Source organism: Asterias rubens, chromosome 6 (genome assembly GCF_902459465.1).
Source record: "Asterias rubens chromosome 6, eAstRub1.3, whole genome shotgun sequence".
Taxonomy (NCBI): Eukaryota; Metazoa; Echinodermata; class Asteroidea; order Forcipulatida; family Asteriidae; genus Asterias; species Asterias rubens.
This window is the reverse complement of record NC_047067.1, coordinates 8113037-8123322: the sequence shown is the minus strand read 5'-3', so window position 1 is coordinate 8123322 and position 10286 is coordinate 8113037. Positions and strand designations below refer to the sequence as shown.

The 10286-nt window shown below is 37.8% G+C and overlaps 1 long non-coding RNA gene across 4 annotated transcripts in view; it reads left to right on the top strand.

Annotated features, from left to right (window-relative positions):
* The window catches only part of LOC117291504, a 26308-nt gene extending 16403 nt beyond the window's left edge, over window positions 1-9905 (top strand). For all 4 annotated transcript variants that reach the window (XR_004519157.1, XR_004519158.1, XR_004519160.1 and 1 more), the window contains 6 exons: window positions 2152-2283; window positions 3337-3667; window positions 5654-5807; window positions 6640-6808; window positions 8336-8444; window positions 9425-9905. This is a non-coding gene — a long non-coding RNA (uncharacterized LOC117291504). The remainder of the gene's footprint in view (window positions 1-2151; window positions 2284-3336; window positions 3668-5653; window positions 5808-6639; window positions 6809-8335; window positions 8445-9424) is intronic.
* Window positions 9906-10286: the final 381 nt, after the last annotated feature.

Here is a 10286-nt window from a genome sequence, read left to right as displayed (position 1 = left end):
GAATGTGGTGAGGCATGAGGTCGAAAGCCTTGCTGAAGTCTAGGAAGATTGATGTCAAGTCGAGGTGGATGTGGCTTGTCGAGAATACTTGCCCAGTCATGAGTTGCATTGATGAGTTGGGTAACACATGATTTCTTAGATGTGAAACCATGCTGCTTCTCATTAACCAGACATAAAGAGTTCACATGTTTATTAATATTTTCTGCTATTGCTCTTTCCAATACCTTGCAAACTACTGATGTTAATGCAACGGGTCGATAGTTAGTAACGCAGTTGCGACTGCCGGCCTTGAATACTGCGGTGATTTGTGAGAGTTTCCAATCCTTAGGAACGGAGCCTTTCATAAGAGATGAATTCATCACTCGCAGTAATGGTGGTACAAGTGGGGTCTTTGCAGCTCGAAGAATTGATGATGAGATTGTGTCTGGACCAGGTGCCTTGTGAGATGACAATGAAGATAGGGCCTTAGTCAGCCATTCAAAGGTAACTGTAAATTCAGGCAGCTCGGGTATTGGCAGGGAACACGACGGAGGGGTCTCTGTGCATGTTACAGCTGGAGAATGGACAGAGGTAAAAAAGTCATTGAAGGCTTGGGCGAATTTCATTCCGGCTTATGGATGAGTTTACCGGCAGACTGAAAAGCAGCGAGGCAGTTGGACTTTCTTTGATCCCGAACAAAGCACCAGAAGCTTCTCTTGTTGTCGGATGCAGCAATAAGCGATTGACATACACCAATATGAAGATTTTGTCAAGTTCTTCACTTTGTTCCTACCTTGTTTGTAGTTCAGCCAGGCAGATGGAGAGTTTACTCGTTTTGCTTTGGTAAACAGGGTGTGTTTTAATGAGATGAGTTTTTTCAGTTCTGCTGTTATCCAAGGGGATGATTTGAAGTCATGCACTCTACGATCTCTCGCTGGACATGCCCAGAAGGAGCAATTATTTTTTTGGCAATTATTTTTTCTCCTCTTGAGAATACTCTTTTTTTTTTTTTACTTTCGGCTCTGGCTCAACAAAGTTCTAAAATATTTTTTCCGTTTTGTATTCCTCCCCGTTTTGTGCCACATAACATTCAGTTGGGAGGGTTCTGATTTTATGCTATATGATATTATTCTAGAACTCTTGTATATAAGATACTCTCGTATCTGTGTAAAAAACCTTTATTTCTATTCCTGAGATGATGTGATTTGTTGGGCTGCTTCTAGTGCGGGTGTTGTGCTGACATTTGTTTCCTTTAGTCTTTAAGTGACTGTTTTATTGTGTCCTGTATTGTGCATTGTATTTTATAATTGTGTGCTATGTTACTGGAGTGTTAAAAACAGTACAGGAGATCTTGTTAATGTCATAATGTATTCCCTAATTTTGAACGATATATTGTGTATTTGAATATCTTTTTAAGCACGAGATCCAAGGCAATATCTATTGTAATCTGTACATGTATTGAGAATGTTCTCCTTTTTGGAGTACTTTCGGCTCTTCCTCAAAGTTCTCAAATGTCAGAATTTTTTCCCACATACAAGGTAGACTGGACTTCACTCAGACTCGACTGCACCTCAATAATTCTGTGTTAGCGAATGCATTTATATATCTTATCTATCACTTTTTCTATAATTTTTAATTGTTAATGACTATGTTTTATCTTTAAATTATTCTAATATACATCATAAACTCTTGATGTCACTTTTTGTAAACTTAATAATTGTTACCGGACTTGTTGTTTGGTATTTTTTAATAAAACCAAAAAGAAACAAAAATAATGTGATTTTTGGAGAAGTTTCCTTCTCTATAAAAGTAAATTCATTGCCATACTTTTTCAATTTTAAAATGTTAATTGTCACAATTCAATATTTGTATCAATTGTTTTAAACTTTTCCATATTTCAGTATTTCTAACCCTATCGGGTCGATCCAGGTTGAGGTATAATGCCGTGTCCAAATTGGAGACTTTGGCTACAGCTACGGCTAGATCAGCGCGTCTGTCAGTGTTGAAGAATGGCCGTAGCTGTAGCCGAAGTCGCCAATTCGAACACGGCCTAACTTAGAGAGGTTTGCGGTGACAACATGTGAATATCTCTATGTGACTAGTGTTGGTTCCGAAAAGAACCGGTGGTTAGGGACTCCTATTAACGATTGTTATAATTTGTCCATGTTTCAGTCATTCTAACCCGATCGGGTCGATCCAGACGGCGCTGGAGCAGTTCTTCAGAGAGGAGGGTATAGAGTATGCCTGCGGAGAATGTGACTGCAAGCAGGCTATAGTCACGCATAAGTTCACTAAGCTACCAAGGTAATAGAAGTTTTTGTTGGGATGTGTTTTTTGTGATGCTGATTGGAAGCTGTTTGTTGCTGTTTTCTTAGCAACTAGGCAGTGCATTCAGCTGAACTTTTACATGTGACTTATAATGTATATTAATTATTTCTTTATAATTTTGCCTATAAATCAGCATTTAATGGACAAAACCCAATATGAGTGCCAGTGTCTTTAAAGATTGATAATATTGAGAATTATTTATTTTTGTCATTTACAAAATATTGTTTTATATTGGGTTATAGTAGCCCTATTTTGTACCTAGATTGAGGATTTATGTATATATATGTCTTGCCTTTTAAATACCTTTGTTCATTGGTGTTTGTGCATGTTTTTCATGCCCTGATGTCCATCTGTGTACTGTTTTTTTTTCACCAACTGTTACCACTGTGCAATTATCCTAGTATAATCCTAGGTAATCGAAGTAACAGAACAGCAAACCCTGTTTTTTTTACCTTCATTTTCCTCCTTGCTGAGAATTTCATGTTGTCAATAGTAATGATAAATTGGTATAAGAGTTGTCTTCAGAAAACCTTTTTCAATTTATCATCAATTGCAAGCTTTTGATGGCAAATTGGTCCAATGGTGCTCAATCAAAGGTAGTGCTGTCTTTCATTTTCACTTTTTTTTTCTAAAGAATTGATAAATTTGTCTTCGTAAACCTGTTTAAATTCATCATTGTCACTTACAAAGCTTTCGAATGCAAATTGGTCCAATGGTTTTCAATCAGACATGTTATGTCTTTCATTCTCGCCTTTCCAAAAACCGCAACCTTACAAGCGGACACTGAAGATCGCAAGAACTATGTCTCGAGTCATTCTTAATTTCTGCAACCGTTATAAATTATAAGTGGTGACTGATTGTTTTCCAATAAATCGCAGAGCAAACCAATCAGCTTACAGAAAACATTTTCCCAACATGTATTCTCCTGTCCTTGTTTGATTATTTGATCATTCATCACCTCTGTCCGACCTGTCAAACCAAATGAGTTTTCTGGACTTGATAGTGGGGCAATTTATCTTGTTCTTTCAGGGTAATTATCATTCATCTTAAGCGCTACAAATTTGACGCCTGACGCCTTCCAGTACTCCAAGCTCCGTCGCCGCATCCTCATACCCAGGTACTTGTCTGTCCACTACCACTGCACCAAGGAAACCCAGAGTCCAACCTCTCTCCTAAAGTCATTAGTCAACGGGACGTCATCTCCAAGGCCACAACAACTCAATGCCGAGAGAACTCAAAGGTTGTCCCTCACAGCCCCGTCGACGAGGGAATCTAATTGGTCTGCAAGGAGCGAGTCGTTTAAGCCCTCGCGCTTCAGTTTTGCGCCCTCAAGGAAGAGGCTGAACTATGACGACAACAGGTACTTAAATATTTTCTCATCATCGATGTGATTTCATGTCACTCAATAACTATTTATCTACCAGCCTAATCAAGTCAATGAGGTTAGGTTGGGTTTTTGTTTTTGGTGTTGCCATGCAAAGTTCAGAATGTAACTTTTGCACTGACCGTATGCGAAGCGTGATACATTGACACTCACAATACTCAGAGTGCAATATGAAAACTGTGATTGGGTTATCGCCTGATATCACACTCTGGTTTGATTGGATTATTAGTGCATACTGGAAAGTAATATAGTAGAAACAATAATACATGGCACCCTGAACTAAGATATTGACAAAATGGAGAGCCCACCAACACAGGGTTAGCAGGCCTGTATGCTTTGTTTGTGAAAGGGCACCGGCACCAAGGCATTTTTCCCTTGGTAATGGTGCACCTTATGTGGAAATTGTAAATTACTTGAGCATTTCAAAGGCAATGACCAGAGGGGCAATCGCCCTCGTTACCTTTCGTGAAGTATAAGGCCTTGAGTGCTGGCACGTTAATTTGGAGTTCGTTGGTTCAAATCCTGCTCCCGGAATCATTAAAAAATATACCTGATCGGTTTCCCTTGTGGTTTATTATTTGATATTATACATGTACATTACAAGACTTAAAATTGTGGTTTTAATTGATCGTTGTTCATATTGTATACTTTTGTTTGAATATTGTTGAACGTTGATAAGGCATTAATTTATGTAAAATGCCTGTCACATGTCATTTGATTTCTTGTTTATGAAATGTTTCTTATTTTGGTTTGTAAATTTATAAACATATTTTTCCCTCAATACTATTTAAATGGATGCTTTTATCTGTCACCCTCATATTGAAATATGCTTTTTTCATTCATTGTTTTCTTCCAGGTTATTTTGTTAAAATTCAAAACCCATTGCAGACTTCTAAGTTTTGTTTGTTTTTATCTGTCATCCTCATATTGAAACATGTATGCATTTTTCATTTATTGTTATCTTCCAGATGATTTGTATAATTCAAAACCCATTGCAGACTTCTTATATGTTTAAGTTTTGTCCTTTCAGATGACTTCCTCTTTTTGGATTTTGATTTTCCTCCTTTATATTTCACTTTCTGTGTACAAAAGTACAGGAATATTATCTTTTCCTCTGTTTTTCTTGCCTGGTTTTCTCTTTTCCTCATTTTTGTCATGGATAGTTAATACTAACATGCCTGGGGTTGATTTCACAAAGAGTTAGGACTCGTCTTATCTCGAGTTAGTACGAAACTCGTCCTAACTTAGGATAAATGTAAAGGTCTGCATGCTACAGTGCAGGTTTGGGACTCGTCCTAAGTCCTAGGATTAGTCTTAAGTTAGGAAGAGTTTTGTGAAATCGACGGTTGGTATGTCTTGTGCTTCTTTATCAATGTTGTTTTGAGACTCGTATACGTAGCTTGCTTTCTATTGTAACAATCGCTTTGTGTATATTTGTTTATTGTTTTATGTTTTGAGTTGCGCAAATGTTGCCATATAAATGTCTCGTATTATTATTGATACTATAGTTTGGGTGTATTAGCTCATCAATTAGATTAGAATAGGAGCTTTTACATCATTATCCCCCAATTAGGCCTAGTTAGAGTGTAAGGTTAGACGTCACATTACATTGATACCACTGCTTATTAAGTTTTCTTCACTTTTAATACCTTTATACTATATCCGATTTTTGTTTTTGGCCTGTGGTGTCACTGTTGGTGAATTTATTGCCGCTTTGTAAATGATAAATAGGTTAAATATGTATATAATGGAGGTTAATATATTTGTTTTCAACCCTTACCTGACAATATGCAAACAATTGCGATAGTAGAATATATATCAAGACAAGTTCTCAACTTAATGTAATCATGTAACCAGTAAGTAGATTATACACATGGTGTTACGGTAAACCAAATATAAATTGAGAACAAAACATGTGACAATTTGTTAATTGATTTTTTTTCTCCTCACTTTTTGTGGCAGTAAACAACCAAGGCAAACCATTCTCCTGGAAAGTAACACAGACTCAGACGATGACGAGACCAAAAAAGTCTTAGAGATGAGTAAAAAAGAGTCAGAGAGAAAAAAGCGAGAGGCAGATGAGAGGTTGCGGCTTGAGGAAGAAGAATTGAAAAAGGTTTGATGTCCCCCCACCCCCTTCCAAGTTTATTTTTTGTGTTAGCAAGGCAGGTTTAATACCTTGAATAGGAAGAAAGTATCTGTTTTAGAAAGTCAGAATGTTTTTATGTGGACATTAATTTTTTGCCAGCAACCCGCTTGGGCTTGGGATAAGGCTCTGTTACTTGAAAAACATTTTACTAATATTTGAGATTGCCAAAAATTTCAACTAATTTTAGTAATGAAAATGAGTATTTGACCCACTGCATCATTGTCAGTTAAGGCTGCTGATTGCAGCATTTGCCATTATGGGAGTAAAATTGCATATGAATTTTATGGTAGGCATTTAAAAATCTGTTTTTAATGGATTGAGTGTCACCTAATATGTTCACTAACTGCACAATCATGGAGGAATTCATTGTACAACACTCTCAAAATGGCGCAACAAAGATTTTCCTGATCATCAAATTTAAGTTCTGGTGGTTAGGTCATCGAAGTGTGTATTCAAATTCCGGTCGGGACACTATAAGTGGGTACCAGCTAGGGTAGAGGTTGATACTGTGTATGAAAAGCCCTTAGAGCATAGGGTTGCCCAGGTTGTATACCCCCAAGGGAGCTGAGACAGATTAAAAGAATGTTATGGCCAATTGACCAATGCAATAATGTAAAGCGCCTTGAGAGGGTTATTGTGAAATGTGCTCTATAGAAGAACTAGTTATTACTACAAATATTATTATGACATGTGTTGTATTCTTTATTTATTTTACTTATCAAATAATAAACCTCAAGGTAAACAGACAGGGCATTTTTTTCTTTGCTCAATCCCAATATTTTTTTTGTTTTACTGGTAGGAATCCTTGAGAAGATGACACTCTGAGATGTGCAGGAAGATGTGTGGGGAGGCAGCCCACCTGCAAGGCCTCCCCTGAAATGGCTGCTGAAGAGACACGAGTACATAAAGTGCCATAGAAGCTTTACTGAAATTAGTGAAATATGCCATCATCCTGCAATACACACATGGTAAGTTGCAGTCAAGTTTGTTGTTATTCTATCTTTAAATATATTAGCTTACGACAGGGCCCAATTTTATGGCTCTGCTTACCGTAAGGACAGAATCAAGGTTACGGAGGTTACGACACGCGTATTTCACGGGTTAGCGGTGAATTTTGGCTTCTGCGCGTGCGTACTCCCTGTTACTAGGCATTCTACACTTACAAGGCTAGGGCAGAAACTCGGCGCTTGCTCGTAAGCAGAGATTCGTGATCGTTAGCACAGAATTCTGCAGTAAGTAGAGCCATGAAATTGGGCCCAGTACCGCTAACAAAAAAGTTTTACTGAACTCCTGTATTTGAGATTTGCGTCCAGAATTAAAACAGTTTTCATTTTAATGATTTTGTTGTGGCATGTTATGGCCACGTTTCTGCGACTGCCTAGCGCCAACTTTATGGTGTGTGCCAACCAATAATGTCTGTAGGTATGCATGAATATATTCAGGGTGTTTCATTGTCACCAATTGAATGATTTCACTGTTTTTCTTTATCAGAATGCCTCGTGCGATCATAACCCCAGCGGTGCGTTTTGGCGGTTGTAACCAATAATTTTTTTGGTTGAATTAGCCAACGGTTAATCACAGGCCAATAATCAAAATTTGTATTGGTTACTGTCGCCAAAACACACCTCTTGAAGTGTAACTTTGAAATATCCTATATTGCTTTTTTAAGTTAATCCTGTGATTGATCCATCTTATGGTGAAGACTATACAGAGCGTACTGTAAAAAGAAGCATCAAGATAGAGCTACTGGTCCCCTCTCAATGTTTTTTGATCTTGCGGAATGCTAATTGCATACAGTTTTAGGTCATCATATAAAAGCATGATTCATTTGAAATGTTTTGCATCGAAACACAGGCAATTTGACACCCATGTACTTTAAACATAAATGTTTTTAATAAATGGATTAAAGGAGCACGTTGCCTTGGATCGGTCGAGCTGGTTTTTGAAAAGTGTTGTAACCGTTTGTTATAAAATGCATTGATCAGAAAGATGTTTTAAAAGTAGAATATAATGATCCACACAAAGTTGCCTCGAAATTTCGTAGTTTTCTTCATACCTTGTCGACAAACACCATCGGCCATTTATGGGAGTCAAATTTTGGACTCCCATAAATGGCCGACCGTGTAAGTTCACAAAGTAAAAGGAAAACCATGCTACTTCGACGCAAATATGTGTGGATCATTGTATTCTACTTTTAAAACATCTTTCCAACAATATGCATTTTATAACAAATGGTTACAAACGCTTTTTATAGACCCACTCGTCCGATCCAAGGCAACGTGTTCCTTTAATGTGTCAGCACTCTATACCAACTGAGCTATCTAGACCTATGTCGGTGTCCCTATTTTGTACATACATCGTTTTAAACTGTCGTGTAGCCAGGGATCATATATGACACAGTTGGTAGAAATGTCTACACGTTAATCTGGAGGTGGTTAGTTCGAGTCCCACTCTAGTCAATTTTGTTTTTCAACCCAAAATTGTTTTCTTTACAGGTCTAAAAGAGAAATGACAAGACAAGCACATAAGAAAATGAGATGATGGAAAACCTCTTTAGTTGTTTGTGTTCTGCTCAGATGTTGCCTAGCGACAAGGGATGCTCAGGTAATACTGCTCAGAATTATTATCACAACAAATCCTTATGTAAAAGATAAATCGAACATTGAAAGGGGCAGCAGTGTAGACCGACTCATGAGCAGGCCTGGAATTTCATGTTGGAAGGGCAAGGTCATTTGCATTTTGCAAAGGGCACTTCAGTGGGAAACTTTTGAAGGCACCAAGGCCAATACATGTACATGGGGCAAGGGAGACCGATGGTCTCCGTAGCAAGCATGTTATTCCAGGCCTGAGTGCAGATGCTATAGGGAAGGTATTTTGATGGTGTTTATATAAAACCTTTGATCAAAGTTAATTGCATCAGAACAACCATGTCAAATCTGCATGTAGATCCTGCAAATATTACGAAAGTGCCCCATGCGAAAACTGTGCAATTTGGTCCATACATTCTCGTTATTTTAACCATGTCTGATGGTGTATACAAAAAAAAGTAAAATCTTATTCAAACTAGCTTATGTTGGCCAACTTACAAACGCTCGGAACAACTCAGAGTATCCATTTTTTTTATGGTCAGTTGGCCATATTATTTGAACCGGGAAATCTATTGTGCTGCATGCACAGGCTAGGCAGGCACCTATACCGTGCGATGCTTTGAATCCCTCATGAAAAAATATGGAGGGTACTTTAATCTCCCTTTCTGGGGGATATTGTGTAATTCCGGATTCCAGACCTTTTGTCCTTAATTTACAAATGATGGAGCAGGTTGCCATCACTGTATTTGGCTCAATGAGAGGTTGTCCGAATGGTAAATTATTAGTATTAGATTATCACCCTTAGCCTTGGCCAAGGTTTTGCGATTAAGAGTGAACTCATACCTTTTTTTTAAAACACAAAACAGAAGTAAGTTCATTATGTTTCCATAATAAAGCTGAGGGGGTGGAAAGTCTTGATTACCTACAGAGGTGAGGTAACCAACAATTATTTCTACTAGTTATTTGTTTTTCTTTGATTTTTTTATTATCTTGCAGTACTTTGATAACATCTTCTCCACATTGGGAGAGATTGAAAGAGAACAGGTGATGAGGAGGGTGACTCCAGGAATGCGGCCCCATTACAATGTGAGCATGAGGCGACCACGGACACATGTTTATGCCAGACTGCAACACTGTACTAATGAAACTCAATGCATGCATCAAGGACATTCACCAAAGAGCCACTGCAAACAAGATGATGCTTAATGCTGCAAAGCATTGGTTCTTCATTTTACATCAAGATTTTCACAACAGCCACTTCCAGTCATTTCCATCACGGTTGGTGATGTGAAACCACTCAACGAAAGCCAGAAATCTCTGTGCAGTCATGGATGAACATCTACATGTATCACCGAAGGCCCATGTCTCTACCCTATATGCCGCTCTTAAATTACTGTCATCCAAAGATGTTTTAAATTTAGAAAATAATGATCCACACAAATACACCTGGAAATTGTTTAGTTTTCCTTGGCCGTCTTGAACTAACATGATCTGCCATTTTGTTGAAGCAGTAGTTTGACTCCCCAAAATGGCAGACCATCATACATGTAGTTCACAAAGTATTTGGAAAATTTCACAGTTTTTAGGATCACTTCTTCCCTGACATGTAAAAAATTCCGAGATTAAATTTTGAATAGTCTACCAACTAGTAGTTTCAAAACTAGCTAAACTTAAAACGTGGTTTTCTCGAAAAAGACATATTTTGCTGCTTTTTTGGCCCTTCGTGAAATTGCTGACAATATTATTGAAATTAGAAAATAATTTTCCACAAAAATATACCTGGAAATCGTTTGTATTTTCTTGTAACCCTCTTGAACTATAACACAACCTGCCATTTTTGTTGAAGCAAATTCATGAC